General features: G+C 36.9%; 1 long non-coding RNA gene across 1 annotated transcript; it reads left to right on the top strand.

Moving 5' to 3' along the window:
- Positions 1–8,041: 8,041 nt before the first annotated feature.
- Positions 8,042–9,552, top strand: LOC127129049 (uncharacterized). Its single transcript, XR_007806133.1, has 2 exons — positions 8,042–8,543; positions 9,180–9,552. It is a non-coding gene; the product is annotated as an uncharacterized LOC127129049 (long non-coding RNA).
- Positions 9,553–15,682: the final 6,130 nt, after the last annotated feature.

Here is a 15,682-nt window from a genome sequence, read left to right as displayed (position 1 = left end):
GTGCTCCTACTGGTATAGTTTGCTTCAAGTATGGTCAGGCTGGTCATAAGAGTAATGTATGCACTGCTGAAGTAAAGAGGTGTTTTCGCTGTGGTAAGATTGGCCATGCAATAGCTGATTGCAAGCACAAGGAAGTGATTTGTTTTAATTGCGGAGAAGAAGGGCATATTGGAAGTCAGTGTCAGAAGCCGAAGAAAGGGAATCAGTCAGGAGGCAAGGTCTTTGCTTTATCGGGTTCTGAGACTTCTGCAGATGATCGTTTGATCCGAGGTACGTGTTATATTAATGGCTTTCCTCTTGTAGCTATTATTGACACAGGTGCGACTCATTCCTTTATATCTTTGGATTGTGCTGTGAAACTTAAGTTAGAGGTATCTGAGATGTTTGGAAGTATGGTAATTGATACTCCTGCGAAGGGTTCAGTGACTACTACTTCGGTTTGTTTAAATTGTCCTTTGAGTATTTTTGGTAGAGACTTTGGGATGGACCTAGTGTGCCTTCCACTAGTGCAGATTGATGTTATTCTGGGTATGAACTGGTTGGTGTTTAACCGAGTTTCTATCAATTGTTTTGATAAGACTGTGATATTTCCTGAGAGTGAGGAAGGAAAGAGTTTGTTTCTATCAGCGAGACAAGTGGATGAGGAAGTAGCTGATGGGGCAGGGTTGTTTATGCTGTTAGCAACTTTGGAGGCTAAAGATAAACTGATGATTTGCGATCTAGCTGTGGTGTGTGATTTTCCTGATGTGTTTCCGGAAGAAGTGAATGAATTGCCGCCAGAGCGTGAAGTGGAGTTCTCTATTGACTTGGTACCTGGTACTAGGCCGATATCGATGGCTCCGTACCGTATGTCTGCTGTTGAGTTAACTGAATTGAAGAGTCAGTTGGAAGATCTATTGGATAAGAAATTTATTCGTCCGAGTGTGTCACCGTGGGGTGCACCAGTGCTATTGGTTAAGAAGAAAGAAGGTACTATGAGGTTGTGTGTGGACTACAGGCAACTGAATAAAGTGACGATCAAGAATCGGTATCCTTTGCCGAGGATTGATGATTTGATGGATCAGTTGGTTGGTGCAAGTGTGTTCAGTAAAATAGATTTGAGATCTGGGTATCATCAGATCCGTGTGAAAACAGAGGATATTCAGAAGACTGCTTTCAGAACAAGGTATGGACATTATGAGTATTCTGTAATGCCTTTTGGTGTGACTAATGCACCTGGAGTATTTATGGAGTATATGAATAGGATTTTCCATCCGTACCTAGACAAGTTTGTTGTGGTGTTTATTGATGATATTTTGGTGTATTCGAAATCTGAAGAAGAGCATGCTGAGCATTTGAGAGTGGTTTTAGAAGTTCTCCGAGAAAAGAAGTTATTTGCTAAATTGTCCAAGTGCGAATTTTGGTTAGGAGAGGTAAGTTTTCTTGGTCATGTGATTTCAAGAGGTGGTGTGGCTGTTGATCCTTCTAAGATAGAAGCGGTATCTAAGTGGGAAGCTCCGAAGTCTGTTGCTGAGATTCGAAGTTTTCTTGGTTTGGCTGGTTATTATAGGAAGTTCATTGAGGGATTTTCTAAGTTGGCGTTACCGTTGACGATGTTGACTAGAAAGGGGCAAGCGTTTGTTTGGGGCTCAAAATGTGAAGAAGGTTTCCAAGAGCTAAAGAGAAGGTTGACTACTGCTCCTATTCTGATATTACCGAGTTCGTCGGAATCATTTGAAGTTTATTGCGATGCTTCATTGTTGGGTTTGGGTGGCGTGTTGATGCAGAATAAGCAGGTTATAGCTTATGCTTCAAGACAGCTGAGGGTTCATGAGAGGAACTATCCGACGCACGATTTAGAGTTGGCAGCTGTGGTGTTTGTTCTGAAGTTATGGAGACATTACTTGTACGGGTCAAGATTTGAGGTTTTCAGTGACCACAAAAGTTTAAAGTATTTGTTTGATCAGAAAGAGCTGAATATGAGACAGAGGAGATGGTTAGAGTTTCTGAAGGATTATGACTTTGGTTTGAATTACCATCCGGGTAAAGCAAACGTAGTGGCTGATGCATTGAGTCGGAAATCATTGCATATGTCTATGCTAATGGTTAAGGAGTTGGATCTAATCGAACAGTTTAGAGATTTGAGTTTGGTGTGTGAGAGTACTCACAATAGTGTTAAATTGGGAATGTTGAAATTAACAAGTGGTATTCTGGATGAGATCCGAGAGGGTCAGAAATCTGATGTGCTTTTGGTTGATAAGTTGACTCTAGTGAGTCAAGGTCAAGGTGGCGAATTCAGAATTGATGAGACTGGTATTTTGAAATTTGGTAGTCGGGTGTGTATTCCGGATGTTACAGAACTTAAGAAGAGTATTCTTGAAGAAGGACATCGTAGTGGGTTGAGTATTCATCCTGGAGCTACGAAGATGTATCATGATTTGAAGAAGTTATTTTGGTGGCCGGGAATGAAAAGAGATATCGCGAGTTTCGTTTATTCTTGTTTGACGTGTCAGAAGTCAAAGATTGAGCATCAGAAGCCGTCTGGGCTAATGCAACCGTTGGCGATTCCAGAGTGGAAATGGGATAGTATCAGTATGGATTTTGTTTCTGGTTTACCGAGGACAAGTAAGAATTTTGAGGCTATTTGGGTGATTGTGGATAGATTGACGAAGTCGGCTCATTTCATTCCGATCAGAATGGATTATCCGTTAGAAAAATTGGCTGAGTTGTATATTGAGAAGATTGTAAGCTTGCATGGTATTCCGTCGAGTATTGTTTCGGACAGAGATCCTAGATTTACATCGAAGTTCTGGGAAGGTTTGCAGAGGGCTTTGGGAACTAAGCTGAGATTGAGCTCTGCATATCACCCGCAGACTGATGGTCAGACTGAGAGGACGATTCAGTCATTAGAGGATCTTTTGAGAGCTTGTGTTTTGGAAAAGGGAGGTAGTTGGGATTGTTATTTACCTTTGATTGAGTTTACCTACAACAATAGTTTTCATTCGAGCATTGGTATGGCGCCGTTTGAAGCTTTGTATGGTAGGAGATGTCGGACACCTTTATGTTGGTATGAGTCCGGTGAGAGTGCTGTGGTCGGACCGGAAATTGTTCAACAGACTACAGAAAAGATTAAGATGATTCAGGAGAAGATGAGGATGGCTCAGAGTCGTCAGAAGAGTTATCATGACAAGAGGAGGAAGTCACTTGAGTTTCAAGAGGGAGATCATGTGTTTCTTCGTGTCACTCCGATAACTGGTGTTGGTCGAGCTTTGAAGTCGAAGAAGTTGACACCTCGATTTATTGGTCCTTATCAGATTTTAGAGAGGATAGGAGAGGTAGCCTATCGTATCGCTTTACCGCCGTCACTTGCGAATTTGCATGAGGTTTTTCATGTGTCTCAGTTGAGGAGGTACATTCATGATCCGTCGCATGTAGTCCAAGTGGATGATGTACAGGTGAGAGATAACCTGACTGTTGAAACATCGCCTATGAGGATCGAGGATCGAGAGTTGAAGCAGTTGCGGGGTAAAGAGATTGCCTTAGTGAAGGTAGCTTGGGGAGGACCAGCAGGTGGCAATGTGACTTGGGAACGGGAGAGTCAGATGAAGGAGTCCTATCCAGAGTTATTTGTTTGAGGTATGTTTTCGAGGACGAAAACTCTTTTAGTGGGGGAGAGTTGTAACACCCCAAATAAAGTAAAAGAATTATTTAATTAAGTTAATAATATATTTAATAATTTAATTAAATAAATTGAATTATTGGATTATTATTATTATTTTGGAATAATAATTATTATTGGAAAATATATAAGTGGAATAAGAGAAAAGGTTTTCATTTTTGGAAAGGGTTTTTTACGTGAAAACTGAGAAGCTGCAGAGAAGAGGAAAAGGGCAAAGAGCTGTAGAGCAAAGGTTGGAGAACGGAAAAGCTTGAAGCTCGAAGAGTTGCCGGATTGTTAAGGTAAGGGGGGTTTATCGTCGTTTAATGGGTATTATAGAATAACATGTCATGGGTAGTGAGAAGCCGTTGATTTTAACCCTAATTGGAACTGTATATGCTGAAATTGACGTTGAATAAACCGTGTTAAAAACTGTAAATTGAATTGATAGTTGTGTGAGTCGAAAATGTTAGACCAGGGTACGAATCCCAATTAAAAACTTGAATCGGCGCTACCAATTTACCGGACGAATGGTTCTGTTTAGAGATGGTTGTAGTTGAGGAAACGGCCGGAAAACCTGCGAAACGTAAGCTAACGGAACCCTGGAAAACTCAGAAAAATCTGAGTCTGCGCGCGAGCGGTCGACCATAGGGTCGGCGTGCGCTGACCCGTGAGGCCTGCGCTGACTGCATGCGTCGACGCATGGTAGTTTTGCGCCGACCAGTGAGCTAAGCGTCGACTGTATGCGTCGACGCATAAGGCTTTTGCGCCGACTCCCTCCAGTTGAGCAGAGTCTTTGCAGAATGGAAAATAGTTGATTTTATGTTGTGAGTGCAAGTGGTAGCTGGCCTATCATAGTTAATTGTGAGGAATGAATTTATTAGGTTTATGGTTGTGAAATGTTGATGCAATAATGTTGAAAAGTTGATTTTTTTAGTTGCCTTGTTGAAATTATTAAGTTGTAGGCCGATGAGCCAACGTTGATTCTAAGTTGATTTGTTGAGCATTACTGAGTTGTAGGCTGAAGAGCCAAAGTTGATTATGAGTTGTTCTGTTGAAAAGCTGTTATGTGGCTGTTGTTATTATGTTGTTGAGCTTTCAAGTCGTACATGACATATACATTCATATGCATTAAGTCGGGGCTTTTGCTCACACCACGTTGGCCTGGATTGGCAAAAATATGGGGCTTTTGCTCACACCACGTTGGCCTGGATTGGCAAATTTTTAAGTTGAAAGTTGAAGGCTTATGCCTTGATGCCCACTAAACTGGCAATGATTTTAAGTTGGGAGTTTTACTCCAAATGGTACCACATGCATGAAGAGTCGAGTCTCATTGAGTTGCATTTTATGTTGTTATTGAGTTGCCTTTACGTTGTGTTTGAATATGATAATTGAGTTGACTGTGCCGTTGCCTAATGCATGATATAATTAGGGTGATTAACGTGTAGAATTACTTAACATAACATGATAAATTATAATATTCGTTATATCGATTGAGGAACTCACCCTTACAGCTATATTTTTCAGGTAACGAGCAGTGAGTCGAATAGAAGCTAGTGCTTGAAGTCTAGTGTGGTTAGAGGGTCATGCTCTGATAGATGTAACATCGGGACGGGATGTTTGAATTGTTGAATAAATGTTAATTTTGATGAATTACAGATGTTGAAATATTTTATCCGCTGCGTATTGTTAAAGAAGTTTTATGTTGAATAAAATTGAGCATGACTGATTTTATATTGACTTTTGTGAAGAAGTTGTTATGTGACACCCTTGAGATGCATGATTACTCTGATATGTATGATTTAATTGTTGTTGTTTTATTATTAAACATTTGGGGTATTTTAGAAGGGTGTTACAGTTGTGGCCATGAATTAGGCTTTGGGGACACCATGATCAAGTGAGGATCCCAAATTAGGGTTTTGTTTCACCAAGAAGCCACAGATGAATCACCAATGTTGGGCACAAAACACAAGCTTCAAGAGCTACCTCCAATTAGGTTTTGATTGATTTAACCACCTTTAGTTGTAGAGAAACCCTAGCTTCCACTAGGTCCAAGCACACAACTTTGAATCCATGATATATGTCCTCTTGTATTGGACCAATGACTATGCAGGTGAAATGAATGATATGAAGATATGCATATGACTAGGGTTAGTGACCTAGATGAACTTTGTGAAGGGTAGGGTGGATTTTGGGGTATGAGAATCTCTTGGTTCACAAGATAGACAAATGTCCTAAAAGGGTAGGTATGGGACCCACAAGGAAGTGTTATTGGGTACAATGATCAATAATCATTGTATGGAACACATAAGTATGATATTGATTGGTGAAGAATAATAAATGGGGTAGAAATAAATAAGGTAGCTCGCGAAGAATCTGAATTCTCATACCTACGTATTCTCACTGTGCAATGAGAAAGTCAGAGCTTTCGTAGTTCAGCCTACTATGGATGATAACAAGAGATTAATGAGGCAAGAGGTATGATTGGTGATGAAATATGGAGAGTGCTTGACAGTCATTTGATATGAACCACACTAAAGTTTATGAATTAAGGAGAATGCTTTGAATAGATAAGGCCTACGCCCCATACGCAAAGTCACTCTAGACAAGGATATGAGGAACTCTATATCATCATTCCTCATTACTTAGGGCTCATGGCGTGTGGTTTTTATCATAACTGAAAATTTGTTGGAGAAGAATCCTTATTGCTGCTCTTTGAGTTGATGTTACTTTATGGAAGAAGACTTGGAAATTTATTTGATTCACATTGTATTAAAGTCTATGAATGAGGACGAATGCTTTGAATAGCTAGGGCCTACGCCCCATACGCAAATTCACTCTAGACAAGGGTAGGAGAAACTATGTCTCATCATTCCACATTACTTAAGGCTCGTGGCATACAATTTGAATCGTAGTTACCAAGCATTGACCTTTGTTATGTCTTGTATAATCCGCTACTTGATTTGACTGGGATGCCTTTCATGAAAGTTTTGACTTGAAGCTTTGAGATCCACAACATTAGAAATAGTCTTATCAAGTGATCAAGGGACTTTTGATCACTTGAATAGACCGTGGGATTATAAATGATCAAAGGATTTAGTCAATCAAAATTGCTTTTTATCAACTTGAATCGGAGGGTTTTATTTAGATTGAAAATTATGACTAACCTAGTCTAAGTGTTAAGATTATTCACAAGTTATTCCTAAGGGAGCATGCCACAATTAAAGTCATGTTAATCAGATACTTCATGAAAAATCAACTTGATTAAAATTAGCTAACTATTCTAAGTCAAATTTTCATCCTAAAGGAATATGCATTTCTATGGCTAGAATAACAAAAATAACCTATAAGGATAAAAAGGTCATTTCACATGAAATATTCAAGTAGGAACAAAATTACATCCTCATCAAAGTTCTATCAAAGTTCTAACTAGAACCTAAAATTTGATCGAAGTTCTAAAATCTATTTTAAACCTAATTGCTTAGAATCTAAACTAAATTCTAAAAAGAAATTAAAATTCTAATTAAACCTAAATTTTATTCTAATTAAAATTCTAAGCTAATTAGTTATAAATTCTAGTTAATCTCTAAATTTTAATTAAGTCCTAAAAAATTGATTAACCTAAGTAAAATTGATTAACAAGAATTTATCCTAATTAAGCTAAAAAATTAGAACTAATCTTGATTAAACTTAATAAACTGTTGGGGGTGTAGAACTGGAAATGGAATATGTACAACAATTGGCCTTAGGCCTCAAACCCTTTTCTTGCGAATAATAAAGGGCCAATTTGTTTTAACTTTAAAAAAATGGATTTTTTCTTTGTATTTTTGAAAATGGATTCTAAAAAAAAAAAAAAATTACAAGTTTTTTTAAATTTGTTTTTTATAAATTAAAAGATTGAATTGTTCATTCTATAACATAAATATATATTATTGAAGATCAAAATATAGTCAAGTGAAAAAATTGTATCTCAAAAATGATTTTTATGAAAAACTATTTGAAATAGCTTCAAAATTAATTGATTTTTTAAAATATTGATATCCAAATTTTTTTTCGATAAAATGATGAAATACCTAAAATAACATTTTAAGAATAACTATTCAAATCAAATTTTCAATTGAAGCTTTCATGAAAAATTTCTTTGTAAATTTTTTTTACACTAAAATATTTAACACTATAAAAATCATTTTAAAAAAAAGTCAAAACAAACTGTCCAAAATCCGATCCACAATACTACAACACAGGGGTGTATGAATCAAACTGGGATGATGATGAATGAAGGCTTGTTAGGCCAAAAATGTTGTAAGCCCATCAGAAACGCTTGCCAAAATGATCCAACACATGCACCAAAAATTGAATTTAAATGAAGATCAAACGCGCGCCATCTCAGCTCACTATCTCAGATCAATGTTCGTCGCGGGCCACCGCGCCGCTGGAAATTGCCTCCAGCGGAAGTAGCCACCAGAAATGACTGTAAGATACAACAAAAGATTTGTTTCTATCTCCCCAATCCAAATCTACCTTCCATTTCAACTTGAATCGGAGAAGATGAAGTAGCGATGGAAAATCACTTGATTAACAAGTACGATCTTGGCTCTTTCCTTGATGTCTACTTCTTATTCTACTTAATTCGTCCTCTTCCGAATACTCTCCCTCCCCTGCTTTTTCTATGGTGTTGCAACTCGTGGTTATGGATGTGATGAGAGCAAAGCCTCAGAGACATTATGAGGAGTGCAAATCGAACTTGCAGAAGATTGAAGTTGCAGAAGATGCAGAATGAAGCTCGAAGTGAAGGATCCTAGAATGAAGCAGAGTGAAGATGTTATATAGAGGATGAGTATGTAACCAACTCGGGCAGGCTTTAGGCAATTCTGTTAGAGGCGTTAGGTCAGTTAGTCATCATAGGGTAAGTTTGTTATCCATCTTAACTCTGTTTGGATTTTCTGTTAATTTCAGTTATGGTTAGTTAATGAATTTGAAGTGAATTAGAAAGTTTGTTATGTTGTATTATATGCTATTAAAAATTTAATTGTGATATTAGTAGGTTACAAGGTTTTGTTATGCTATGAGTTAACTTGTGTTGAAAATGATGTGAATTGAAAATGCTAATGGAAAGTGTATGTTATGGATTATCAATTAAATTAGCATGCTAGGGATAGTCATGGAATGATTCATCATGAATGATTTTATGAACTGTCATATGCCTACTGTTATTGACTTATGCTGCAATAGAATGGAGATGCTAAAATGTAATGCTTGTTATACAGGTATGCATATTGCCAATTAGTGCTAGGATGTGCTGTGAATTAGCTATATTACTGCCTAGTTATTAATGTTGATTGCTTGATTAACTAAACCATCATCATGGACTTTGAAATATTGTCAATTAATGAATGGTGAATGAATTTGTCAGGCTTAAGTCACCTATTGTAGTGCATTATTGTCATGTTTCCATTGATTCAACTATTGCCTTGTTATTACTGAAGTTAAATTATGATTGATGAATAATGCAAGTCATTTTATTTGATGGTGGTGAGCCAAGGGTTGTAGTTGGAAACAGGGCATTTTGCTGACTTGTTCAAGGCTTGAGACCCCTGCTAAGGTGATGATCTGAGGGCGTAGAAGATTTGTCTTGGGATTGCAGGTCCACTAGGCTTGAGTTTAGTCATGTCCAACTGGTTTGTGCAGCCATGATATGCTCAGAATTTGGCCTGGTGTGGTGCATTGCCTTTGGTCATGGAGGTCGTGGATTTATGGTGATTGGTTTGAATTAGATGTATCCATGTATGTGGTTTATGTTATGTAGAACAAGGTATAGGCATGTTGATTGTATGTCACTTGGTCGTATGACTTGTAAAGGTTACATAATGATTTAGACTCATATTGCATTTTAATGGTTGTAAGGCTTTTGTAAATGGTTTAGAATGAAGATTTGGAATTGTAATGAAGCTGAATGATTGGTTTTGTGGTTGAATATTGTAATGTAAAAATTTGGTTTGAATGGTGTATGAACTCATTGATTTGTATGAATAGGCTTGTATGAATGTAAGGAAAAGTTTGAAGAGTTTGGTTATGAATTGAATTCTTGAACTTGTATGTAACCATTGAATTATGTATTGTGGTGGATGTTACAAAGTTTGGATGAAATGTGCATTTAGTCATAATGAGATGGAAAATATATTGAGTTGTAAATGGGAATTGGAATGGTTTATGGAACCTTGGTTTTGTATTGAAGGTTTTGAAGCTTAATGAATGAATATTAGGTTTTGAAAGTTTGGATAATGTATAGATGTATTGGTTGGTCATGATAATGGCAATGTCATGCTAAAGTGAATGGTCTTGAATTGTCTAGAATGTAATAAAATGTAGCTTGATTTTTGTAGGATGGTTGTATTGAAATTGCACTTGGTATGACCAATTAGAATGATTGGTTGATAGAAAGACTTATGATGGAATTATGTGAATGCAAAAGGGACTTTAGTTTGAAAATAGACTTGAAGGTTGGATATTGAATGGTAAATACAATGGATTGTAGTCAAAGATGGATCAAGGTTTGAAATGAATCAAAGCCTTTGAAATGGACATGGATTAAAGATGAATGACTTGAATGTGACTTCTAGAAAGTGGTTGACTTTGATTAACTAGTTGACCAAAAAAGACAACAGTTGACCAAAGTCAATTGTTGATCTCAAACTAGGGTTTTCTTGTATGGACTTATGTAGGTTGACATGAACCCTGATTAAACACAGATGAACCCATAATGATGACCTAGAAATGGTTTAAAAGCCTTGATAGATCAAAAGCAAACCAAAGCCCAAAAGATTAATGTATTGGTGCAAGCATGACCCCAAGAACCAATGACCAATAATCCACATGATATGAATAAGAGACATGATCTTGAAAGAACTAGGAAGATGTGTAGGTTTAGTTGACAAGATGTAGGGCAAGATCCTTCCCCCAATGGGCTAAGGTTTCAGTCAAACCAAGATGATTCCAAGTCAAGCTTTACTAGCATAGGCCTTCAAGCACCTGAGATTAGGGTTTCAATAACACATCTTTCAATCAAGGCCTTTGGATTTATTGGTATGCTTCCCCATAAAGTCTTAAACATATATGATCCCCCAACTAGGGTCTAGAAGTCAAGATAAGACCCAAGGAACAATCATGAAGCCTCACCGCCAAATCATCAGCAAATTAGGGTTTGAGACCCTTGAGGAGTACCATGATGGAACCTTGTTGAATTCATGCTTCAAAGATCAAGCCATTATGGTTTTTCATCCCCTATAATCAGATGAACACCTAAGTCATGCTCTAGGGTTTCATCCACATACAAACCCTAGCTTTGCAAGCCAAGAACCTTGAATCCATAATGATCAGTCACCAGGTATGAATGAATGCTTGATGTTGTCATACCCTAATTTTTAATCCTAAGATCTCACATCTCATTTTCATCTTTTGCATACAAGCAAGGTCACATCTTGGCCCTTCCCCTAACCATCTTTGGGTTTGCTTCTTGCAGGGATCACCAAGCACCTATTTGTTTTACCTTTGTGTTTATTTGATTCATTGCTTATCTAACCACTAATAAAATACCAAAATATGTCTTGTTTCCTTAAGTTTATTGTGTAAGGTAGGGCTTTTCAATCAAGAGCATCTCAAAGTTTTAAGGCTTACTTCTCAACGAAAGTCAAAGGTTCATGTGTTTATTTTCATGCCTTAGTCAATAAGTAACTTCAAGCTTTGAGCAATATAATCAAGAGTAATTCAAGGACAACTTATATTGCGTTCATATGATCACCCATGTGCTTTGAAGTTCAATAAAAATCCAAATACACAAGCTTGTTCTAAGATGTTTGACCTAAAAGTCAATATTTTGAAGTCAAAGTTCCAAGGATCACAACTCCTTCAATTCTCAACATTTTTGAATTCCCCTTTTTGCATGTTACTCTTATAAATATCCTCTATAACTTCTCTTTACATAAAAGAGCCAATTATGCTTGGAATATAATCAAAATTTTGGAGACATTATAGGTCATTTGTGGACTTAGTGAAATTTGACCTATTTTCAAGTGACTTTTTGTCAACTTTCAAAGATCATAACTTCTTAAAATTTCAATATATGGAGCTAATTCTTTTTTCACAATGTCATTGGTGATACCCTCTACAGTTTTTCTTCAAGGGCCAAGTTCAAAATATGATTAGAAGACCATGGAATTCATTGGAACATTATAGGTCATTTTCAGCCATGAAACACTCAAATTTTTCTAAGTTATGGAACCAGTATTTTATGCCAACTTTAACACACCATAACTTTGTGCTCAAAAATCCAAATGAAACCTTTCTTGGCACATTCTAATCTTGGCCATGATGTTAACATATTGCAAAAAGAGTGGGATCAAAAAGCCTCTTGAGCAGGATGCCCCATTGAGTTGAACATGGTGACTTGGAACTGAAGAAATCACCATTGCCCAAATTTTGATCATGACTAAACTCAATTCCAAGCCAAATTATCAAGTGTTTTGGTCCTAAACATGTTTTAACAAACCTCCAGAAGTTAAGTGACACTTAAAATATATCATTTGGTTGAGTTTTGATAAGTTTCAAGTCACACTTTTCACACACTTGGATCAAATTTGTTTTGCATGAATTCAACATCATTCCACAAGTATTTGGATCCAAACACATTCCCTATAAATATAGGAAGATATTTCCTTCATTTGCAAGCTTTTGAGAGCCAAGAAACCCCTGTTGCAACTTGAAGTTTTTCCAAAAAATTCAACTATCGTGTTTTGAGTTTCAACTTCTTTCAATATATTTTCTTGATTCTATTAGCTCCATCGATATCCTCTGAAAGTTTTGCAACAATTCCCAGGCTTTAAGACATTATGAATTGCTCCAACCAGATCGAGTTTCATCAACTTCTAAACATCATCTGGACAAGGTAGTTTTGAGCATCATTTGAACTCAAACAAGTTACCACAATGTAGTCCTTCACTCTCTGATGCTTTCCCTTAACTTATCTGGTGTTGATTGATCGTTTTCATCATTTAATTTTATTTTTCGTGGCTTGCTTGTTTCTGAAACTTCTTTGAAATTCCCTTTGCTCAGTTCACATAAATGAATTTGAGACATAAGGTTGAATTCAGGATGAGAAGAGGATCACAATGGTAGTGATCTCATGTCTTGAAGTTACCAAACGATGAAACTCCGGTGAGAGCTCATCAGAGAAGATGGCCGGAGTATTTCTCAGGTGGTATGAGTTTGGACCAGACACGTTGGTATTTTGAAATGTTTTGATTGGTTAAATTCAAACTGGATTCCGTGTTCTGATTGCAGCGTGTTCCATCGTGTTTCTCATCATTTGAAGTGTTGGTTCTGTCACGTCAATTAATGAGGTGTGATCCAACACTCCTGGTTTTTTCTGATTTTAATTATTTTTCTTTTATTATTTTAAATTTCTTTTTCTTTAAAATTCGTAGTAATTTTATTTTTTATCCAAAAAATCCCAAAATAATTTCTAAAAGTCCCTTTTATTTTTCCTCATCTGATTTTTATTTTCCCACATTTTATTTCACTGATTTTCTATTTTTCATGAATTTTCTATTTTCTCCTTTGTTTTAATTGGTTTAAAAATACTTTTCTGCATTTTAAAATTTTGAAAAATCTATTATATACTTCTCATTTTATTTCCAACCTTCCATAATTTTCTTGGCCATTTTTTTGGTGTTTTGAAGGATTGTGGATTTTCCATTTTAAAAAATACCTTTAATGCATTTTTATTTCATATAGTTGCATTTTAAATTTGATTAACTTTGTGTACTTTTGTTGGCCTTGGATCATGATGATTTTGACTTCAAGTCTCATCAAACTCAATGGATCCTGGATGTTGATGGGGTGAAAATCCTAGTCCACCAAAATGGATGATTGATTTTGATGATGCCTTGATCAAATTTGTGATTCAATTGGGTGTGATCTCTCTTATCCCCTTCTTCTTCATCTCATTCTTTTTCCTTTGACCAATTGGACGGATTGTGTTCATCTTATTCATGATGTGTGGATTGGTACTTAATGAACTTTAATCATTTCAAGTCTACCTTCTAAATGATCATGAATTATTTAAGGTACTTTGGATTGATGCATAAGTTTTTCCTAAGTGTCATGAAGTGTGGATTGAAGTAATAGACCATCCTCCTAGCCTTTGTGCTTGATTGTCATACGGTGAACTGACTTTGTGTGTTTTGCTTTGGAAAGCAAATGTCGCGGATAGCGAGAGTCGCCACCGACTTTTCTTTTATCCAATAAGGAAAGGTGGAAAAGAACAGGAAAGACCTTAATTAGATTTTGGGTTCGGGAGGTACATTATACAAAGGGAAGGTATTAGCACCCTTTGTATCCATGGTTATCCATGGGCTCTTAATTGCTTGATCACTTATGTTTGTCTGGAAAGTGTTTGTGAATTGCTTAAAAAATGTTTTGAAAAGAGAGCTTAACTTTGTAATGATTCTCGTACGAATGTATACAAAGTGTTTATCTCGTTTAAATTTTGAAAGCGGTTTAGAAAAATTTAACTTGGTAACGATTCTAGTACGAATGTATACCAAGTGGTGATTTTCTAGTATTTGCAAAGTGTGAGGTATGAAAAATATTTTAGGTTGTGAGCTAGCAATTAAGAGTTATACCACCCAAGGTCTTTATGGGCATTTCCTATCCTTATGAGGGTAAAACTGTCCTTACTATTGAGAAGTAAGTAGTCTTATCCCTTTGGATGTAAAGGGACATCGTAGGGTCATCGTTTGGTCATTGAAGGCAACATTTGTAAGGATACCTTAGCATTCGAAGGGACGATCATCATTTAACCGTAGGCTACAACGAAGGGTCATCGAGGGACAAAATCATATATTCGCAGGCAACGTCCGAGGGACTATGATTTATTTTATAGGGACATGATGATTTAACCGAAGGGTCTTTGCTAAGTGTATCCCCACATTCGCGGGACATGACCATAATACCGTAATATCGTAAGGCAACAAAGAGAGGTCCAAGATCACATATTCAAAGGCAATATTTTACAATCAATTAAGTAGTTGTAATCAATTAGGTAATTAGGTCCATATTAATTAAGTAATTAGGATGACTCTCCATGTTAAAATCAATTAAGTAAATAGGATGAATCTACACATTAAAATCAATTAAGTAAATAGGATGAATCTCCACAAGGGTATCCCACAAATAAAGTGGGATACCTAGCAAGCTACCCTCTTCGGGAGTATGTGAGTCCTTACAACATTCAGCAAACAGGTCAGAATACCAAATGGGAGTGCAATCGAGGATTACACCGCAAAAGAAACACAGCAGTAGGAATGTCAGGCAAAATAACGCATGATTAAAATAGAACAGATCAGATAAGCATAGAACAGAACAGCCAAAGTATTAGCAACTGTCACGTTCGCCTCTGCCTCGCCTAGCGAAGGCTTAGCGAATACTCGCTACATGCTCACTTAGCGATGTGCTAGCGAGCGGCTGCGGGTTTTGAATTTCAGAACAGTACGATCTCAGCATGTTGCACGCCCTATGGCATTCAATTACAGAAATAATATGGTCAAACATTCAGGATATTCAGGCACATTTAAACTCACATGCAAACTCTAATTACATATCCAGAAATTCAATCGTGATGCATTATGTATTAAGATTACAGATTGGAAGCATAAATCAGTAGTGATGCGCAAACCTGTTTGCAATTGAATTGCAACGTTGAATTGGCAGGTCCTTTTAGTATCGGATTGAGTTGGGCGGAGGTAACCTTTGTGCAGATGAGTTGCCTTCAGAGTTTCCTTTAGGGTTGCTCTGAATTCTCTTGGTTAGCCTCCAAGGTTTGATTGCTAGGGTTCCGGTTCGTCTTCCTCTGTCGTCTTCCTTCCGTTTTCGTTCTCCCTTTTTCTCACTGAAGTTGTGGTATTTATAATGCTCTTTTTATGACCTAATGGGCTCAGAATGAAGCCCAGAATTTTCTGGTATTCGCAAGCTTCGCTAGGCGAGTGACAT

The sequence above is a fragment of the Lathyrus oleraceus genome, chromosome 3 (assembly GCF_024323335.1).
Source record: "Lathyrus oleraceus cultivar Zhongwan6 chromosome 3, CAAS_Psat_ZW6_1.0, whole genome shotgun sequence".
NCBI lineage: Eukaryota > Viridiplantae > Streptophyta > Magnoliopsida > Fabales > Fabaceae > Lathyrus > Lathyrus oleraceus.
The sequence above is the reverse complement of the archived record's forward strand: the minus strand, read 5'-3'. Positions and strand labels throughout refer to the sequence as shown.